The following is a 22,132-nucleotide window of genomic DNA, read 5'->3' on the forward strand; positions in this document are numbered from 1 at the left end:
TTACAACATATCATATGTTTTTATATCTGACAGTGCCTATTTAAGGACCCAGGCCATACCTGTAAGCTCGTGGAAATTCTGGTACCCGCCGCGCATCAGTTGGGGACCAGACCGGGAAACCTGCTGAAATCATTCAGCAGGCATCCATGTCAGATCGCCGGTGAATTCACACTGGCGATTTGGGGCAATTCCGGTCATACGGGTCATGTGTTAGAAGGTGATCAGTGGTGTACTTTACACTGCCAATCACCTCCTGTAGCTAGGTGAGGTGGAGATCCCGTCAACCCCCCAGAAGCGCTGCTATCTCAGCTCTGCTCGCCCACCGAGTTCAGTCAGCAGGTAGAGCTGAGAGAAAGAGCAAGGGCCCCCCCCTCTGCCGACATCTGTGCCCCTCAGGGCTGAAGAAGTGTTGTATAGTGCAGGGTGAGTAAAAAAAAAAGTAATAGAAAAAATCCCCCCCCCCGCCCGACCCCCTAATAGGTCCTCAAGGGTCCGCCGCATATTTTGCAGCGCGACCCGGGCCATATAAGGGTTTCAAGGCGCTGCATTTGGCGCCACCCTTTTTTTGGCCGCAGCATTTATTTTTTATTTTTTATAATGGTGTGTGATTCATGATCACACACCGTTATACATAAGTTACACCAAACACATACACTACACACTGGAGGCCTAGGTACCACTCAGGGAGCTCTTGGTAGATGAGTCTCTTATCAGTTTTAAGGGGAGACTCATCTTCCGCCAGTATATTCCCTCGAAGCGGGCGCGATATGGCGTGAAGCTCTACAAACTTTGTGAGAGTACCTCCGGGTACACTTACAAGTTTAGAGTATATGAGGGACGGGATTCCCGTATTGAACCCTCAGAATATTCCCCCACTCTGCATGTTAGCGGGAAACTTGTTTGGGACCTTGTGCACCCATTGCTGGATAAGGGTTACCACGTGTACCTGGACAACTTTTATACCAGCATCCCTCTGTTCACATCCCTTGAAGCCAGATCCACGTCTGCTTGTGGGACCGTGCGGAAGAACCAGAGAGGCCTCCCTCTAAATTTTCTGCAGACACCTATGCCCAAGGGTGACTCCTGTGGCCTTACCCATGAAAACCTGTTGCTGGTCAGGTATAAGGATAAGAGGGATGTCCTTATGTTGACCACAATTCATGGTAACAGCAGCTCACCTGTCCCTGTGTGAGGTACCACAACAATGGTTCTCAAGCCCAATTGTATTCTGGACTACAATCGGTATATGGGGGGAGTTGATCTCTCTGATCAAGTCCTCAAGCCATATAATGCCATGCCGAAAACACGGATATGGTACAAAAAAGTTGCGGTCTACTTGGTACAGGTTGCCACGTACAACTCTTTTGTACTGTCCCAGTATGCTGGCAACACAGGGACATTCCTCTAGTTCCAAGAAGAAGTCTTGAGGGCCCTGATCTTTGGCGACCGGGAAAGTGCAGGCCCGACTTCCCAAGAAACTAGAGTTATAGGTGCCAGGATCGTCCCAGGCCAACACTTTCCAGGTGAAGTCCCCCACACTGGAAAGAAGGGACGATCCCAGAAAAAATGCAGAGTGTGTCACAGGAAGGGGAGACGGAAGGACACCACCTGTAAATGTGACACTTGCCCCGATCATCCGGGCCTCTGCATTAAAAACTGCTTCAGGGAGTATCACACTTCCACACAGTACTAAATTTTCCCTATTCTTTTGAATTTCCTATAATTTGACCCCAATGTACCAAGTCCAGAGTACATTCCTATTTTTAACTCCATAAACCACTAAATTGCCCCAAAAAATCTTTCATAAAAAAAAACCTGATAAGACCTCTGGGGGGAATTTTGTCCAAAAATGGGTCATGGGTCACTTAGTCAAGATCATCGGGGACTTTTTTATGTTGCCTCAAATGTGCAGCGCTCTCTCTCCACCTGAGCGGGGTGCGCATTTGAAGCAACAGGTTAGGGACGACCGCACACATCACATTCCCAGAATGACGATTCAGAGCATAGGGTTTGGGGTGGGCATATTTTTTTGTTTTGGCTATGCCCGGGGTCGTCATTCAGGGAACATAACCTGTTTCATCATTTTACGTCCCACTGTACTCCACTTTAGTTACTTAGTGTACCCCATGTAACGATCCTTGAGGGGGGGGGGGGGGGTCCTGCTGTTCTGGCTCCATAGGCAGCTATGTAAACGCTCAAGGCCCCTGACTGTGCTCCTGCTCTTCCGAGACCTGGTGTACACCCGCAGAGCTGTTTACGTCCAAATATGAGGTATGTCCTTACTACAAAGAAATGTTTTTACAAATGTACAATGACATTTTCTCCTGTTAACACTTGTGAAAATGAAAAATTTGGGGTAACCCCAGGATTTTAGTGTAAAAAATCTAATTTTTCCTTTTCACATCCCACTTTAATGAACATTTATCAAACACCTGTGGGGTGTTAAGGCTCACTGTACGGCTTGTTACGTTGCTTGAGGGGCGCAGTTTCTAAATTAGTATGCCATGTGTGTCTTTTTTTGCTGTTCTGGCACCATAGGGGCTTCCTAAATGTGACAACCTCCCCCCCCCCCCCCCCCATTTCAGCAAAATTTGCAAATGTGACTCCTTATCTTCTGAGCATTGTAATGCGCCCACAGTGCACTCGACATCGACAAATGGGGTATTTCCATACTCAGAAGAGATGGGGTTACACATTTTGGGGGGCATTTTCTCCTGTTATCACAAAATGTAAAATTTGGGGAAAAAACAGCATTTTAGTGAAAAAAAAAAATAATTTACACATCCAAAGTCGTCAAACACTTGTGGGTTGTTAAGGCTCACTGTACCCTTGTTACGTTCCTTGAGAGGTGTAGTTTCCAAAATAGTATGCCATGTGTTTTTTTAATTTTTTTTTTTTTTTGCTGTTCTGGCACCAAAGGGGCTTCCTAAATGCGACATGCCCCCCAAAAAACATTTCAGCAAAATTTGCTTTCCAAAAGCCAAATATGACTCCTTCTCTTCTGAGCATTGTAGTAGCCCGCAGTGCACTTGACGTCCACACATGGGGTATTTCCATACTCAGGAGAGATGTGGTTACAAATTTTGGGGGGCATTTTCTCCTATTACCCCTTGTAAAAATTTTACATTTGGGGGAAAACCAGTATTTTTGTGAATTTTTTTTTTTACACATCCAACTTTAAAGAAAAGTTTTCAAACACCTGTGGGGTGTTAAGGCTCACTGTACCCCTTGTTATTTTCCTTGAGGGGTGTAGTTTCCAAAATAGTATGCATTGTGTGTTTTATTTTTTTGCTATTCTGGCACCTTCCTTAATATGACATGCCCCCAAAAACCATTTAAAAAAAAACTCACTCTCCAAAATCCCATTGTCGCTCCTTCCCTTCTGAGCCCTCTAGTGCACCCACAGAGCCCTTTACTTACACATATGAGGTATTTCCTAACTCAAGAGAAATTGGGTTACAAATTTTGGGGGGATTTCTCTCCTTTTACCCCTTGTAAAAATTCAAAAACTGGGTCTACAAGAACATGCGAGTCTAAAAAATGAAGATTTTGAATTTCCTCCTTCACTTTATTGCTATTCCTATGAAACACCTAAAGGGTTAACACACTTTCTGAATGTCATTTTGAATACTTTGAAGGGTGCAGTTTTTATATTGGGGTCATATTTGGGGTATTTCTAATAAGAAGGCCCTTCAAATTCACTTAAAAACTGAACTGGTCCCTGAAAAATTCTGATTTTGAACATTTTGTGAAAAAAATTGGAAAATTGCTGCTGAATTTTGAAGCCCTCTGATGTCTTCCGAAAGTAAAAACATGTCAACTTTATGATGTAAACATAAAGAAGACATATTGTATATGTGAATCAATATATAATTTATTTGGCCTGCCTATTTTCCTTATAAGCAGAGAGCTTCAAAGTAAAAAAAAATGCAAAATGTTCAATTTTTTCATCAAATTTTTGAATTTTTCACTAAGAAATGATGCAAGTATTGTCAAAAATTTTCCACTAACATAATGTAGAATATGTCATGAAAAACAAACTCGTAATCGGAATGAAAAGTAAAAGCATCCCAGAGTTATTAATGCTTAAAGTGACAGTGGTCAGATGTGCAAAAAATGCCCGGGTACTTAAGGTGAAAATGGGCTGGGTCCTTAAGGGGTTAATCAATGAGGTGACAGAAGGCAGGTCTAAGACTACCTCAGACAGACACACACTGTAGCTAAACCGCAGTCAAAGATCATAGCTCTTCCCTAATAAGACTGATCTTAACCCCTTAAGGACCGAGCTCTTTTTCACCTTAAGGACCGGAGCGTTTTTTGCAATTCTGACCACTGTCACTTTAAACATTAATAACTCTGGAATGCTTTTAGTTATCATTCTGATTCCGAGATTGTTTTTTCGTGACATATTCTACTTTAACTTAGTGGTAAAATTTTATGGTAACTTGCTTCCTTTCTTGGTGAAAAATCACCAGATTTGATGAAAAAAAATGAAAATTTAGCATTTTTCTAACTTTGAAGCTCTCTGCTTGTAAGGAAAATGGATATTCAAAATAAAACATTTTTGGGTTCACATATACAATATATCTACTTTATGTTTGCATCATAAAATTTATGAGTTTTTACCTTTGGAAGACACCAGAGGGCTTCAAAGTTCAGCAGCAATTTTGACATTTTTCACAAAATTTTCAAACTCGCTATTTTTCATGGACCAGTTCACGTTTGAAGTGGATTTGAAGGGCCTTCTTATTAGAAATGCCCCATAAAAGACCCCATTATAAAAACTACACCACCCAAAGTATTCAAAATGACATTCAGTAAGTGTATTAACCCTTTAGGTGTTTCACAGGAATAGCAGCAAAGTGAAGGAGAAAATTCAAAATCTTCATTTTTTACACTCGCATTTTCTTGTAGACCCAATTTTTGAATTTTTGAAAGGGGTAAAAAGGAGAAAATTTTTACTTGTATTTGAAACCCAATTTCTCTCGAGTAAGCACATACCTCATATGTCTATGTTAATTGTTCAGCGGGCGCAGTAGAGGGCTCAGAAGGGAAGGAGCATCAAATGGTTTTTGGGAGGCATGTCACCTTTAGGAAGCCCCTATGGTGCCAGAACAGCAAAAAAACACACATGGCATACCATTTTGGAAACTAGACTCCTCAGGGAACGTAACAAGGGGTAAAGTGAACCTTAATACCCCACAGGTGTTTCACGACTTTAGCATATGTAAAAAAAATTATATTTTTTTTACCTAAAATGCTTGGTTTCCCAAAAATTTTACATTTTTAAAAAGTGTAATAGCAGAAAATACCCTCCAAAATTTGAAACCCAATTTCTCCCGATTCAGAAAACACCCCATATGGGGGTGAAAATTGCTCTGCTAGCGCACTACAGGTCTCAGAAGAGAAGGAGTCACATTTGGCTTTTTGAAAGCAAATTTTGCTCTGGGGGCATGTCACATTTAGGAAGCCCCTATGGTGCCAGAACAGCAAAAAAAAAAACACATGGCATACCATTTTGGAAACTAGACCCCTCAGGGAACGTAACAAGGGGTAAAGTGAACCTTAATACCCCACAGGTGTTTCACGACTTTTGCATATGTAAAAAATTTTTTTTATTTTTTACCTAATATGCTTGGTTTGCCAAAATGTTAACATTTTTAAAAAGGGTAATAGCAGGAAATACCCCCCAAAATTTGAAGACCAATTTCTCCCGATTCAGAAAACACCCCATATGGGGGTGAAAAGTACTCTGCTGGCGCACTACAGGTCTCAGAATAGAAGGAGTCACATTTGGCTTTTTGAAAGCAAATTTTGCTCTGGGGGCATGCCGCATTTAGGAAGCCCCTATGGTGCCAGAACAGCAAAAAAAAAACCACATGGCATACCATTTTGGAAACTAGACCCCTCGGGGAACGTAACAAGGGGTAATGTGAACCTTAATACCCTACAGGTGTTTCACGACTTTTGCATATGTGAAAATTTTTTATTTTTTTTTACCTAAAATGCTTGGTTTCCCAAAATTTTTACATTTTTAAAAAGGGTAATAGCAGAAAACACCCCCCAAAATTTGAAGCCCAATTTCTCCCGATTCAGAAAACACCCCATATGGGGGTGAAAAGTGCTCTGCTGGCGCACTACAGGTCTCAGAAGAGAAGGAGTCACGTTTGGCTTTTTGAAAGCAAATTTTTCTCTGGGGGCATGCCGCATTTAGGAAGCCCCTATGGTGCCAGGACAGCAAAAAAAAAAACACATGGCATACCATTTTGGAAACTAGACTCCTCGGGGAACGTAACAAGGGGTTAAGTGAACCTTTATACCCCACAGGTGTTTTATGACTTTTGTATATGTAAAAAAAAACATTTTTTTTTTACCTAAAATGCTTGTTTTCCCAAAAATTTTACATTTTTAAAAAGGGTAATAGCAAAAAATACCCCACAAAATTTGAAGCCCAATTTCTCCCGAGTACGGCGATACCCCATATGTGGCCCTAAACTGTTGCCTTGAAATACGACAGGGCTCCAAAGTGAGAGTGCCATGCGCATTTGAGGCCTAAATTAGGGATTGCATAGGGGGTGCCTCCAGCTGTTGTAAAACTCCCAGCATGCCTGGACAGTCAGTGGCTATCTGGCAATACTGGGAGTAGTTGTTTTGCAACAGCTGGAGGCTCCGTTCTGGAAACAGTGGCGTACCAGACGTTTTTCATTTTTATTGGGGAGGGGAGGGGGGCTGTGTAGGGGTATGTGTATATGTAGTGTTTTTTACTTTTTATTTTATTTTGTGGTAGTGTAGTGTAGTGTTTTTAGGGTACAGTCGCACGAGCGGAGGTTCACAGTAGTTTCTCGCTGGCAGTTTGAGCTGCGACAGAAAATTTGCCGCAGCTCAAACTTGCAGCCGGATACTTACTGTAATCCTCCGCCCATGTGAGTGTACCCTGTACATTCACATTGGGGGGGGGGAAACATCCAGCTGTTGCAAAACTACAACTCCCAGCATGTACGGTCTATCAGTGCATGCTGGGAGTTGTAGTTTTGCAACAGCTGGAGACACACAGGTTGTGAAACACCGAGTTTGGTAACAAACCACCAGTGCCACCTCACCCCTGCTGGCCATGGCTGTTTGGGGCCTTCTCTGACGGCCCCGATCAGCCAGTAATTCCGGGTCATCGGGTCACTGGAGACCCGATTGACCCGGAATCTGCCGCAGATCGCTGGACTGAATTGTCCAGCGATCTGCGGCAATCGCCGACATGGGGGGACATAATGACCCCCCTGGGCGATATGCCGGGATGCCTGCTGAACGATTTCAGCAGGCATCCGGCTCCCCTCCGGCTAGCGGTGGGGGCCGGAAATGCTCAGGGCGTATCCATACGCCCTCGGTCCTTAAGGACTTGGAAATGGGGGCGTATGGATACGCCCTATGTCCTTAAGGGGTTAAAAAACAACAAGGGGAACAGTTTCTGAAGGAAATAAATAGTGAGTAAGCAGTCCCCGTATTTACTGACATAAAAATGATTTTTTAGCTAATGACTGGACATAAGTATTTTAGTTTCTTTCTCATCCTTAGTTTATTGGCACCAGGGCTATTTTTTTATTTGTTTGTGTGCTTTTATTACTGTCCAGTTTTAGGAGCTGTGTTCTAGCATCAAACATTTTGTCCTGCATCACAAACAGAGGGTTTTACATTTTCCTCCCACTACTTGTTGGGGAAGCCATGGCATTTAGTCATCCAGTCCACGGAAGCAAAGTATGATAAATAATAATTAGGACCATGCTGCTGCGCTACAGTGCGTCAGCAAATGGACACCTTGGTGTCCGCCACAATGGCTCCCTGTGAGAGTGCCTGTTGTGTCTGCATCGGGTTTCCTGTTTTTATTTTATGAATTTAGTTTGCTAATTGCTCTGTACCACAGCAGTCAGTCAGAGTAACTTTTAAACCCATCGGAGACTTTACGTCAATGCCAAGTCTGCAAAACTGCCAGAATTTTGGAGTTTATGTGAGACTTGGCAAACATCAATCACAGGCACAATACTCCAACGTATTTTAAGACAAGAGTCAGCCAAGTGAGAGACAAGCGGGGGGGGGGGGGGGGGGGGGGGTACTGTAATCTTTCATTATGTTCTGTGCTGGCCAAATACTAGTGAACTCCCACCTTTTTAAACCATCATATAAATATGAATGCCTGTCATGGTATCTTTGCTTTGTATGCAGGATACTAAACCGAGTGTACAAAATGAAAGGTTTAGTCGTTTGTTGCTTGTATTGAGTAGGCACTCACCCGTCTACAGATTCCAATTAGCATTATCTGATTTTGTATTGTATATAAAAGATTTTTTCTCTAGTCAGCATCAATCTAGTCAGCATGGGTGCTAACCTCCAGACCAGTGTATTGAAGCAGGAATGAAACAAATTTGAAATAAATCACAAAAAGTTTGGATTCTAACATATAAAAATTTTTACTAAATTCGGACCCAATCCGATTTGCGCCGAAATGAGTCACTCGTGTGTTTATTTGTAACAAGTGTTGAAGTTCAGTGCCTACTGCATAAGTACTAAAATAAGGTCTTAGAAAGTATAAAGGTAACAGTCACAACCAAAAAGCTCCCTCCACCACAAATAAAGTGGCCAGTATCTTATTTGATACATGGTAGGTGGGGAGTTTCTGGTACAGAGTATGCAAGAGTTTAAAGTTTCAGTGGAATCTGGATGCTTCGGTGCTGGATGGAATAAAAATTACCTTGCCCTTGAGCAATTCTTGGTATTGATTTTTCCATTCCACCCCCACATTTCCACCTTCCAGTCTGGACCAAACCACTACTCCAACAGTTTCCTCATTTTGATACAGCTCCTTGGGATGAGATGTTTTGACTCCAGCCCTCTGTTCTGCTTTTGTCAGGACGACTAATGGAGGGCAGACATTGGATGGGCGCCATCTTGATTTGCTTGTGTTTATTGGTTTGCTGTGCACAAATGTTGCGGTGGCTCTTACTGTCAGATGAAAAACATGCAGTGGAACAAAACATTTTAGCCAAAGATGCTGCCTTGACTATGACATTATTACAGTTAATAGACGTGACCTAGTGCCATAAGTTTCCCTGTCTCGAGCTCTTTTCTGGAAGATGCATTCACATAGGGGTTGGGGTGACTAAGGATGGAGTCATTCTGTTTAGTCAGAAGTCTTGTGTGTTGTTACAGATATTCACTTGTTTCCTAACACTTTCAGACACACAGTACATCTGCTGCGCCTCACAGTTTCATTCAGTAGTACGGCTATGATACTGATTTAGGGAACTGGCTGCCCTCCAAGGAGCTCTCTGAAATGAAACACAGAGCTAAGGGATCAAGTAATACTTCTTCAAGAACATGAGAACAGTTGCAAGGAGTACCATCTGTACTCAAAGAATTAGGAATGTATTCGTTTTGTGGAAGGCAAAGAATGGAAGGATCGAAGGGCTATAAAGTTATTATGGTTAACACTAAGTCGACTGTCTGCATTCCGTTTTCTGTTCTCCCTGATCTAAAGGGAACCTGTTTTCAGCATGAAATGTTTTGTCTGGTGCGAATGAAAGAAATCAGTTGCAGTTTTGGCTAGAAACTGGAATGTCCCAATTCTCCATCCAAGCCTTTATTTCCTTCTTTTTGGTAAATAATTCAAAGAGAGTTGATTTATTTTTGACATAAAAAAAAAAACTGCAGTCTCATAATGTCTCAATATGCCTCAGCAATTTGAATCCACATCCTACGCACAGAGAGACTTACCGTATTTTTCGCCGTATAAGACGCACTTTTTCTTCCCCAAAACTGGGGGGAAAAAGTCGGTGCGTCTTATACGGCGAATACACCCCTATTGCAGCAGTCCCTTCAACGGCCGGGACCCGCGGCTAGTACAGGACATCACCGATCGCGGTGATGCCCTGTTTTAACCCTTCAGACGCGGCGATCAAAGCTGATCGCCGCGTCTGAAGGGAAAGTGACACTAACCCGCCTGTTCAGTCGGGCTGTTCGGGACCGCCGCGATTTCACCGCGGCGGTCCCGAACAGCCCGCCTGAATAGCTGGGTTAGTGCTTACAGGACACCGGGAGGGACCTTACCTGCCTCCTCAGTGTCTTCTCCGTTCAGGGATCCCCTGTATGGCCAGTGCTCTCCTTCCTCGTCATCACGTCGTCGCGTACGTGCTTCGGCGTGCGTAACGACGTGATGGCGGCGACGGAGAGCAAGGATACCCGGCCGGCAGCAGAGACATTCCGGAGCGACGGGGACACGGCGACAGCGATGGAGCGACATCCAGGGCAGCGGTGACGGGTCCGGAGCGGCGGGGACACGTGAGTATTACCTCCTATGCAGTGGTCTTCAATCTGCGGACCTCCAGATGTTGCAAAACTACAACTCCCAGCATGCCCGGACAGCCGTTGGCTGTCCGGGCATTTTGGGAGTTGTAGTTTTGCAACATCTGGAGATCCGCAGGTTGAAGACCACTATTGGGTTCAAAATCTTTAATTTTTTAGATTTTGCACCTAAAAATAGGTTGCGTCTTATACGCCGGTGCGTCCTTGAATACATTGAATACATTGTAAACACAGAACATATTATCAGTAAAACCTGAAAGGATATTTGGGAATCATCCCATGAGAAATAGTTCACTGGTTCCCCTCTGTACACCAGTAAATTAGCTTTTTAAATCGTTAACTTCAAGGCAGTCTTTAGTCATTTTTCCATAGAGGCTTATGTCACATATGTGTAGGCCATGGCCCATATACAACCTGACCTAGTCATGGAAACCTCCACCCCGTTCGCAACTAGCTACTTTTGTCACCTAACTCTACATTTTATACATGTGTTAGTTCCAATACAAGCTTTATTTATATTCACTGCTCAAGTCCTGCAGGAACTGAGTCTATAGCAGGAACAGGGCCAGCCCTTGATGGGAAATCGTAGGTGAGTTTCCACACTTTTCCCCCAGGACTTGACCCCTGTTTATATTCCTATTATTGAGACAGGGGGCTGGTAGACAAGGGACACTTTGGATAAAACATTTTTTGACTCCATTATATTAACAGGATGAGGTTAAATAGCCACCTTACCTCTTCCTGGGCAGTTTTGTTTCTCAGTAGATCATTTCCTCTGTAATGTAAATGTAAAATGCTCAACACAAGTCTCATGGTGTTGTATAGAGAACTTGACTTCTGGTCCACACAGAATTGGCTGGAAACTATGAAAAAATTATAGAAAATTATTTATACAATCTTACATTAGGTAAAAAAAAAAAACTATGAATGCAAAATCAAAAGAGCCACTATTCCCACATGGCTATATACAGAACAAAAAAACTTCTGATGGCCTCTATTCAGGTGGGACTAGCCGGTCACATCTTCATTGTTACATTCAAAACATGACGTTTTGATACTTCCAATTTCAATGCTTGACAAATATCTCTGTACAGATCGAAACATTGCCATAAATGTGACCTAGTTTTTCACCTGGACAGATGCTGTCAGAGCCTTTTTATTTATTTTTTGTATTCACATCAGCTAGTCAAACTGGAAAGCAGTGGAGAGTGGAATCTGCATTTTATTAGGGAAACAGCACTGTCTGACAAGAGGGGTAATTTTATTGTGGTGTCCCAGTACAGGTACATTGTGTCAAGGTATTTTAGGTCCCGTCAGATTGAGACCTCCAGTGTCCTGGGGGCTCCCCTGCAGGGACTCAACCATTTCTAATGTGTATTTGCACTGTTATAACTTAGCAATCCGTAATTAGGTGTCTGTAGCTTTAAGTATGTTACCTAGCAACCTCATGCTTAGTCAGGGTATGTGAGAGTGGAGGACTGAGGGCTAGACTAAACTTTTGTGTAAGGTGTTATATTATGTTATTACTTGTATGTAACTTTATTGTAAATCCTAAAGGGGATACAGACAACTCTATGATCCACAGCTTCCTGGCCAATGGGCTTTAGTTTAGCCTTCCCATATAAGGGGTGGCATTTCCTGTGTGAAAGAGTAGAGGAGTAGAGGTGTGGAGTGCAGTTGAGTTCAGAGTACAGAGTGGAGGTCCGAGCAAGTTCAGAGGAGGTGAAGCTCCGGAGTAGCAGAGAGAGAATCCGCAGAGGAGTGAGAGCAAAGATGAGAGAGAGATAAGAAAAGCATGAAGTAACGACAACTAATAGCAAGCCTTTACTTCAGCCTTGATCAGAGAATTCCTAAAGGACAATTTATTATCTTCCGGCGAAAAGCCTCAAATCTACCGACACTTCAGTAAGTGACTTTAATCTCAAGCCTAATATAGCGCAGACCTAAAACTTCTAGTCCGGCCGTAATAGCCAAGCATATATGCAATATCAAGTCCAGGCACTGCAAGCTGTGTGGTCCTCTAGAGACTGTCTGTTAAACCTTTGGGAGACTTTGGTTGAGCGCTGTGGAGATTGTACCACCTATCTTCAAGTTAGTAAAGCCTCTGTTAAACTGCAACCTAGTGTGGAGTCAATTCTTTCCTTGCTAGCCTGTGGGGAGACGGAGTTCCCCGGACCTGTAGTACCCCGGGAGATACCAAGACTACAGTGGCATCACGCGACATTAAGGGTTAATACCATCTGACCCTGGGTTCATAACCCCCCCAAGAACCAAGTAGCTAACCCCAGCGTAGCGGTGGCTGCGGACCTCACCCGTGGCCACCACATTATTGAAAGCCGAGGTACGTGCTCTCAAATCATCCGAGTGCAAGTAAAAAGTGCAATTGTTCACACAAAAAAACGTGCACGAGGATGCGGCCTATCGCAAGCCCTTCTCCGAAAGGAGAGAGGCCCCCCAACAAACCAAACCCTTTGCCTCCGGGCCAAAAGGAACCTTCAAGGTTCCAGGTACAATGTCCCCTTTCACCGAAGCTACTCAGGGACCAAAAGTGTTCTCGGCGGACAACTAGGCGTTAACCAGGTTGTCACCAAGGAACCAGTAAAACCGGTTTGGAATCCTGCCAAAGCAAGGATGCCAAGGGGTATAGCAGGGAGGTGAGGAACCTGTTGGCCACACACACCTCCCCTAGACTGGCAGGAGGGACACCCAGAAGGGCTCCCGCACCCTACCAAATCCTAGTGGACAAAACAGAACACAAAAAAGTGGACAAAGTGACAAAAAAATAAATAAATAAGTGGATGTGCGCAGTGTGTAATACTGCCCATACATCCGACTGGATCTATAAAAAAAAAACAAAAAAAAAAACAAGAGGGGTAATAGGGTGGCTATTCAGCCTCAAGATAGTAAATCCAGGGACAGAGTTATAAAAAAAAGTTTTCCCTGTAGTGCCACCATAACCTCTTACACTACTCCCATTCCATCTATATTGTGGGCTGTTATGGTCAGACAGACTTTATATTAAATGTACACAATACAAATGAATCAGCTAAGATCAGCAGGGGCTCATGTAGCCTGACAGTTGGCATCTAAGCCCAAATAATTTTGAATGTTGCCATGAATGCCCAAGAACTTACACAAGGCTGATATAAGGCAAATCATGCAAAACACATGCAAAGTTATTCAACATTTTATGGAGATTTAAACTGTAAAGTGATGTTCATTAATTGTAGTGCCCTTTTAGCTGACTATACACAACTCAGTCATCCAAGTAGATGACAAAGATAGAAAGATCAATCCCTTTAGAATACATATGAAGAGCTCACAAGATTGACTTATTGGAAAATAAGCATTATAGTTTAACATTCCAGATGAGGAACACCCTGGGAAAAAAACTGGGAAACAAGAACAACAGATGTTTTATAGAGTGGTACAGTCTCCAACATAATGAAATAGACACCTACTGAAGGCCAAGAGGCTGATCTATACTGCATCTACATTATAAAGTTATCCAACACAGTACAATCTCTCATAGGCATCATCAGACTGTGTGATGGTTAATGGATGCTGCTATCTATCTATCTATCTATCTATCTATCTATTTATTTCATATCTATCTAAAGTAGTCCCTCAACATACGATGGTAATTCGTTCCAAATGGACCATCGTTTGTTGAAACCATGGTATGTTGAGGGATCCGTGCAATGTAAAGTATAGGACAGTGGTCTACAACCTGCGGACCTCCAGATGTTGCAAAACTACAGCACCCAGCATGCCCGGACAGCCAATGGCTGTCCGGGCATGCTGGGAGTTGTAGTCTTGCAACATCTGGAGGTCCACAGGTTGAAGACCACTGGTATTGGAGGTTATACTCACCTGTCCCCTCCGCTCCGGATCGTCACCGCTGCCCTGGATGTCACCTTCCATCGCTGTTGCCACGTCCCCGGGGTGTCCCCGATGCTCCGGCAACGCCTCTGTTTCCCGGCATCCTCACTCTCCGTCACCGCCATCATGTCGCTCTGCTCCTATTGGATGATGGGACGGCGTGCGCAGCGACGTGATGACGACGGAGAGTGCCGACGATGCAGGAAATCCCGAAGAGGATGTGCCGGAGCCCCGAGGACAGGTAAGTGATCGTCAGCGGACCACACGGGGCACCGTAAACGGTTATCCGGTGGCAGCGGAAGCAGTCTGCGCTGCAGGATAGCCGTTTATGCGATGGCATAGGTTGGGGGGACACTGTATCTATCTATCTATCTGTCATGTGTATTATTCTTTAGCAACGTGGGGAGGAGTTTTGAAGGAAGATATAGGGGAAGTCTTGAGAGGAGAGGAACCTCTTTACTTCAGGTGATGGGATTGATAACTTTATTGAATGACCAAGAAAAAAAGCTAACTTTTGGAGCATAGAAGCACCTTCATTAGGCAAGTGTACAAAGGGAGTGTGAACCCCAACCATCTGTTATAATCATTTGGGGCCTCAGATATTTCACTTTCACCTCTGCACACCAGTTATCTTTCTATCTGTCTGTATTTATCTTTCTCATATCTATCTATTTATTTATCTAAAATCCAAATAGAAGCAGCACATTCAGTAATAAGATGAGTTGGTATTGGGGTGCCCTCCCCATTGGGGTGTCCTCTGGTTCCACAATCAAGAGAAGCAAATAGATGCATTACATCGCAGACTTGAAATCAAAGTGGTAGGTTCATTCAATGATCTGTCTTTGACACATCATGGAATAAACCAACCACTTTGATGTCAAGTCTGTGGTGTGCTGCATCTATTTGCTTTTATTTATTTATCTATTTATATCTATCTGTCATGTCTATTAATCTTTAGCAACATTTTGTATAATCTGTGCAGTCTATGTAGTTAAAGGGGTTATCCACCATAAGGTGATTTTAGTACATACTTGCCAGACTATCTTTTTGTGAACTGGGTATTTCCTGTTGGAGTTTGGTCTCTTAAACTACAAATCCCATAGTTCAATGTTTGTAAGTTACATTCCTCCCTCCCACACATCAGCCACCCATTGCAGCAAAAATGAGCTGCATGCATTCAAACCAGGGTGCCTACAGCTGTTGCAAAATACAGTGACCTACGATGGCCCCGACATACGATAATTTCAACATGCAATGGCCCCCCAGTGTCAGGGACACCACGGAACGCGGCGACAGCGAGGGAGGGCGACATCCAGGGCAGCGGTGACGGGTCCGGAGCGGCGGGGACAGGTGAGTACAGCATCCTAAACTTTACATTGCACGAATCCCTCAACATACGATGGTTCAACAAACGATGGTTCATTTGGAACGGATTACCATCCTATGTTGAGGGACCACTGTAATCTCTCTCCCACCCAGCGGCCGCTCCACCCATGGAAGCAGGACTGGCTCCCTTTGTACAACTGACTAGTGACGTCAGATCTCTACGTACTGCAACCTGGGAAATCCCGAGACCTAAGTAATTTTGTATGCTGTTAAAAATTATTATTGGGGCGAAAATCACATAAGAATTGCGAGATCATCGTCACAGACAGGTACATACACTATATTATGAACTACACAAACTTTACAGCCTCATTAGCATGAAAAAAAAATTCCTGGAATACCCCTTTAAGTTATGTAGCTCATACTTATGCAATAAGAAATTATTCAGTAGACAGATTGCCGGATTTAAAATGTTTATGTTTAATAAGTTAATGCTATAGAAGGTAATTCCTTCTTTAGTACCCTAAGTTATTAAACAAAACTTAAAGGGAAATTCTGCGGGTATTATGTCTCTGACCATTCCCAGCATTCCATGTGGTCAGAGACAAAAGGTTGTAAGTATATCATCACAAGGGGTGTGGCTATACTGCAGTGGGTGGGTGAGTGGGTGAGTGGGTGGATAGCAGGGTGAAAGAGATTTACGTAAATGATACTATTCACCCACCCACTACAGTATGGCCACGTTTCCTGGAGACCATGTGACTTATGACAGATTGGGGGAGATTTTCAAAACCCGTCTAGAGGAAAAGTTGACCAGTTGCCCTTAGCAGCCAATCAGATCGCTTCTTTCATTTTTAAAAAGGTCTCTGAAAAAATTAAAGAAGCCATCTGATTGGTTGCTATGGGCAACTGGTCAACATTTCCTCTGGACAGGTTTTGAAAGTCTCCCCCGTTATCTCTGGTCATATACATTGCTGGGAAAGGTTAGAGACAACTGTAAAAGAAAAATACTGACACTACAGCACTTTCAGGTGTGGGCCCTGCGCAGGGAAGTGGGGCACAGTGGGGCATTGAGGTAATAGAAGCATATTTTAAATTCATAGTGATATAACTTGGTATCATGAGCTTAAAGGCTAAAAAGGGACGCTCTTGAGAAAGTCGGGTGACGAAACGTACGTTGGGACGGTGGTTACAGGCTTCCATTATGGGTAAGTGAGGTCTCTTTCACTAATCATTATTGTTATACTTTGGGCCCATTCTCTATACCAATTATGTGATATAGCAGTTAGCTTCTCATTCTACTGGGGCTCTTTTTGGACCCCTGGTTACTTCTTTGTGAATAGGAGCCATATTACATCATTTCCTGACCTCACTATATATATATCCATTGTGATTTTTACTTCTACTGTACCTGATCCACCTACGTGTTTTCTGGTTGTATCTGAGACATCTCATTTTGTATTGCTTTATACATACACACCTGGTATTTTATCCTTATTGAAATCAGTCACATATGTGTGACGCTTTTTAACATTTTGGATATACTAATAAAATTTTGCATATTTATCAGTAGCAATTGCTCTTTGTTTGAGTTTTTCTCTTTCTTTGTATAAAATAGTTTATGGAGCTATACTGATTCACGACTTATAGACCCCTTGCACCTAGTACATATCATGAAAAAAAGAGCACAATATATACCTAATTGGTGCAGTTTATCCTTTTTGTGTTTAATGACCCTTTAACCCCTTAAGGACTCAGCCCATTTTGGCCTTAAGGACTCAGACAATTTAATTTTTACGTTTTCATTTTTTCCTCCTCGCCTTCTAAAAATCATAACTCTTTTATATTTTCATCCAAAGACTAGTATGAGGGCTTGTTTTTTGCGTGACCAGTTGTCCTTTGTAATGACATCACTCATTATATCATAAAATGTATGGCGCAACCAAAAAACACTATTTTTGTGGGGAAATTAAAACGAAAAACGCAATTTTGCTAATTTTGGAAGGTTTTGTTTTCACGCCGTACAATTTATGGTAAAAATGACGTGTGTTCTTTATTCTGAGGGTCAATACGATTAAAATGATACCCATTATTATATACTTTTATATTATTGTTGCGCGTAAAAAAAATCACAAACTTTTTAACCAAATTAGTATGTTTATAATCCCTTTATTTTGATGACCTCTAACTTTTTTATTTTTCCGTGTAAGGGGCGGTATGGGGGCTCATTTTTTGTGCCATGATCTGTACTTTTTTTTGATACCACATTTGCATATAAAAAACTTTTAATACACTTTTTATAAAAAAAATTTTAATAAAATGTATTAAAAAAGTAGGAATTTTTGACTTTTTTTATTTTTTTTCGTTCACGCCGTTCACCGTACGGGATCATTAACATTTTATTTTATTAGTTCGGACATTTATGCACGCGGCGATACCAAATATGTCTATAAAAAATGTTTTTTACGCTTTTTGGGGGTAAAATAGGAAAAAACGGACGTTTTACTTTTTTATTGGGGGAGGGGATTTTTCACTTTTTTTTAACTTTAACTTTTACATTTTTTTACATTTTTTTTTACACTTGAATAGTCCCCATAGGGGACTATTCATAGCAATACCATGATTGCTAATACTGATCTGTTCTATGTATAGGACATAGAACAGATCAGTATTATCGGTCATCTCCTGCTCTGGTCTGCTCGATTTCAGACCAGAGCAGGAGACGCCGGGAGCCGCACAGAGGAAGGAGAGGGGGCCTCTGTGCGGCGTTATGAATGATCGGATCCCCGCAGCAGTGCTGCGGGCGATCCGATCGTTCATTTAAATCGCGAACTGCCGCAGATGCCGGGATCTGTATTGATCCCGGCACCTGAGGGGTTAATGGCGGACGCCCGCGAGATCACGGGCGTCGGCCATTGCCGGCGGGTCCCTGGCTGCGATCAGCAGCCGGGATCAGCCGCGCATGACACGGGCATCGCTCCGATGCCCGCGGTTATGCTTAGGACGTAAATGTACGTCCTGGTGCGTTAAGTACCACCTCACCAGGACGTACATTTACGTCCTGCGTCCTTAAGGGGTTAAAGTGCCTAAAAAGACAATTTCCTATTATTATTGATTTAAATGAAAACTGTGTAATGCTGGTGGGGCTGCAGTGGGACAGATCACTTAGGGTACATTCACACCACGTTTGTACTAAGTCTTTGCAGAAGAGCGCAAGCTGTTATATTTTTAAAAGGAGAACAACTCAATTTTAAAGGAGTACTCCGGTGGAAAACTTTTTCTTTTTAAATCACCTGGTGCCAGAAAGTTAAACAGATTTGTAAATTACTTCTATTAAAAAAATCTTAATACTTTTAGTACTTATTAGCTGCTGAATACTACAGAGGAAATTCTTTTCTTTTTGGAACACAGAGCTCTCTGCTGACATCATGACCACAGTGCTCTCTGCTGACATCCCTGTCCATTTTAGGAACTGTCCAGAGCAGCATATGTTTGCTAGGGGGATTTTCTTCTACTCTGGACAGTTCTTAAAATGTAAATAAAGGTGCAAGGACTTCGGTCCATGGAAAGAAAGATAGGGACAGTACTGCATTGAGCGGCGATGCATACATCACTGTGTGCATTGCCGCTTATTGTATATTCATTCGACAAGGTGCAAAAGCATAGACCCAGCTCTCTAATCTCCCCAAAATGTAGTTGCTCACTACGGATGGCCTAAGGCTTACTGGTGCACAGTGTAGATCCTTCTATTTATGTCAATTTGATAACAAACCTTTGATATTCAATTGTTTAATTGGAGTTAAAAGCTCCTGTGCAGTAGTTACAGATTTTGCACCCTCTGCGACCCCACAGGGTGCACAACCATATGGCTCGCCCTGTAGTCCTGGTCTTTAATCAAAGGCTTATGAAACACAAAAGAATGTGCAGATTTTTAGCAGCAGAATGTAAAACACAAAGGATCCAAGAATGTATAAGAATGAATATGAATCATAGTCATGGTATGAGCCCTTGAGAGAGATTTAAAAGATTATTGGACATTACTGGGAAAGTTTTTGTCAGAGATATATACCAGGTGTATGAGTCAGCAATATGCTGAGACTGACAGTTCTGGCTCTTATTCAGACTTCTGCATCTATAATACCCTCCGTGTCAGGACCTAAGTTTCTTTCTTTCCTAATTATAAGTTACTGAAGAGTTTGTCAGTCTGTTCTCAGAAAGAATACTACGAGTATGCATATATTTGGAAGTGAAGGCTACTGCATATAGGCTTTGGGAATTGCTGTACTGACAAAGATGTAGAAAGCCTTAAAGGGGTACTCTGCCCCTAGCATCTTATCCCCTATCCAAAGGATAGGGGATAAGATGTCAGATCGCCGGGGTCCCGCTGCTGGGGACCCCCGGGATCTCCGCTGCAGCACCCCGCTTTCATTAATGCACAGAGCAAACTCGCTCTGTGCGTAATGACCGGTGATACAGGGGAGCATTGTGACGTCACAGCCCCGCCCCCTTGTGACATCACAGCTCCACCCCTTTAATGCAAGTCTATGGGAGGGGGCGTGATGGCCGCCATGCCCCCTCCCATAGACTTGTATTGAGGGGGCAGAGCCGTGATGTCACAATGCTCCGGCCCCTGTATCGCCAGTCATTACGCACAGAGCTAGTTTGCTCTGTGCAGTAATGAAAGCGGGGTGCTGCAGCGGAGATCCCGGGGGTGCCCAGCGGTGGGACTCCCGCAATTTGACATCTTATCCCCTATCCTTTGGATAGGGGATAAGATGCTAGGGGCAGAGTACCCCTTTAAAGCCAACGGCTGTCCGGGCATGCTGGGAGTTGAAGTTTTGCAACATTTGGAGGGCCACAGTTTGAGACCACTGCCTTAAAGTTTCCCTGCACTCAAAAAAATAAAATAAATAATTAACACATCACGGAGACATGTAAAAACTTTTCATTGGTAATGGTCTCAATGCTGAGACCCTCAAGATCAATAGAATTTAGCAGGTAAAAGTGCACAGTGACATGCTGCACTCCCCACCTCGTAGCGATCTCCATACAGCTTCACTTAGACCAAAAACAAGGCCAATCAGTGGAAGAAGCTGGATGAAGATCCTTGCAGGGAGTGAAGTACACTACCATGCATGGCCGGTTTTGTCTATAGGCAGCCGCCTAGAGGACCCTCTTAATGGGGGTGCCACTCTGCTCACTGCAATAAAGTTAGCCAGCATCTGAAGCCCCTTCCCATCAAGCAAAACCCGAACAGGCTGACCACACCCCACCTGGACTAAATAAATGTGAATTTTATTAGCCTGCTTGCGGAGCGCGGCGTCACCTCCAAGGGAGACAGAGGCAATCACTAAGGTTAGGTCTGACCAACATCCTGACATAGTGCGCGCCTCCATACATCAGGAGGAGCCAATGGGCGGAGTCAAGGGGCGGCAAAATTAGCTTTCGCCTAGGGTGGCAAAGATCCATGCACCTGAACTGCAACCACGCACTTCTCCCAGCTCAGTTTCCTGATCAATGGGACCCCAATCGATCAAAACTTTTTACATGTCTCTGTGACATTTCAAAAGTTTTCATTTTTTTTAAATGACTGGGAAACTTTAAAGAGGTTGCAAATAGTAGCTAACAAAATTATTGTTGAGACGCAGCAGGCTGTCAGCTGTCCAACAAGATAAAAATAAATAGGTCTTTGATAAAAAATTGGAATTCCACCAGTAACAACACTGGAGTGGTGGCCATGATAAGATGCCTCAAGCAGTTTCCACAGCCAGGATTGCATTCAGGGCAGTACTGATGAGCTAAATGAAATATATAAAGAAGACTTCTGCCAGTTTTTTTTTTTTACAATATTTGTTGAGGGGGGGAGGTCAGAAGCATCAACTGCTGGAGGCCCTGGTCACAGCTTCACAAGAGATACAAGACATACTGGTAGTTTGCAGGCAGCTGACAGACAGAGCTGCTTACTTTAAAGTTCAGACAAAAAGTTGCTTACTTTGCAGGCACAGAGAACAAATAGTAAACTATTAGAATCAGAGAAAAGATTAATAATTTTTTGTCCTGATATTAACCCTATTAACATATAATAGGTCCTTTAGGTCAATTTAGATGGAAGGGATGGGAGAGGGGAGAAAAGAGGAATGGCTGCAGAGAAACAGAGGCAAACAAAAACATAGACTGCAAGCTGAAAGCTTCAGTAAGTGTTTTATCTCACCTTATTCACAGTTTACACTGCTCATTACTCTTCTATAATGTTCTCCTGCTGCTGCTATTGAGAGTGTACTAAAGGGATACAGGGAAGCAGGATCTCTTTTCCACCTACTAGGAAAGGGACAATTGAAATGAGAAATGTAGCTCTAAGAGTGAAAAGCTGGTGAAAGTGCCATATACAAGTAATGTAATAACCATAAATATAGCTATTTCTTTTGTACAGCTTATTCTGAAAAGTTACCTAAAAATACACATACACTAGTCAGTGGCATTAACAAAGTAAGCCAAGTTTCACACAAGCATGTTACATGCGTATTTTATTCCTTACTACGGACGCAAGTCCCAGTCTGTCAGATGGCTTCAGCACACT

General features: G+C 43.0%; 1 long non-coding RNA gene across 1 annotated transcript; it reads right to left on the bottom strand.

Annotated features, from left to right (window-relative positions):
- Positions 1 to 8,671: 8,671 nt before the first annotated feature.
- On the bottom strand, positions 8,672 to 21,837 carry LOC130285466 (uncharacterized). The gene is made up of 3 exons (XR_008847338.1): positions 21,767 to 21,837; positions 11,083 to 11,122; positions 8,672 to 8,988 (listed from the first exon to the last, which is right to left on the bottom strand). It is a non-coding gene; the product is annotated as an uncharacterized LOC130285466 (long non-coding RNA).
- Between the last annotated feature and the right edge of the window lie 295 nt (positions 21,838 to 22,132).

Source organism: Hyla sarda, chromosome 8 (genome assembly GCF_029499605.1).
Source record: "Hyla sarda isolate aHylSar1 chromosome 8, aHylSar1.hap1, whole genome shotgun sequence".
Taxonomy (NCBI): Eukaryota; Metazoa; Chordata; class Amphibia; order Anura; family Hylidae; genus Hyla; species Hyla sarda.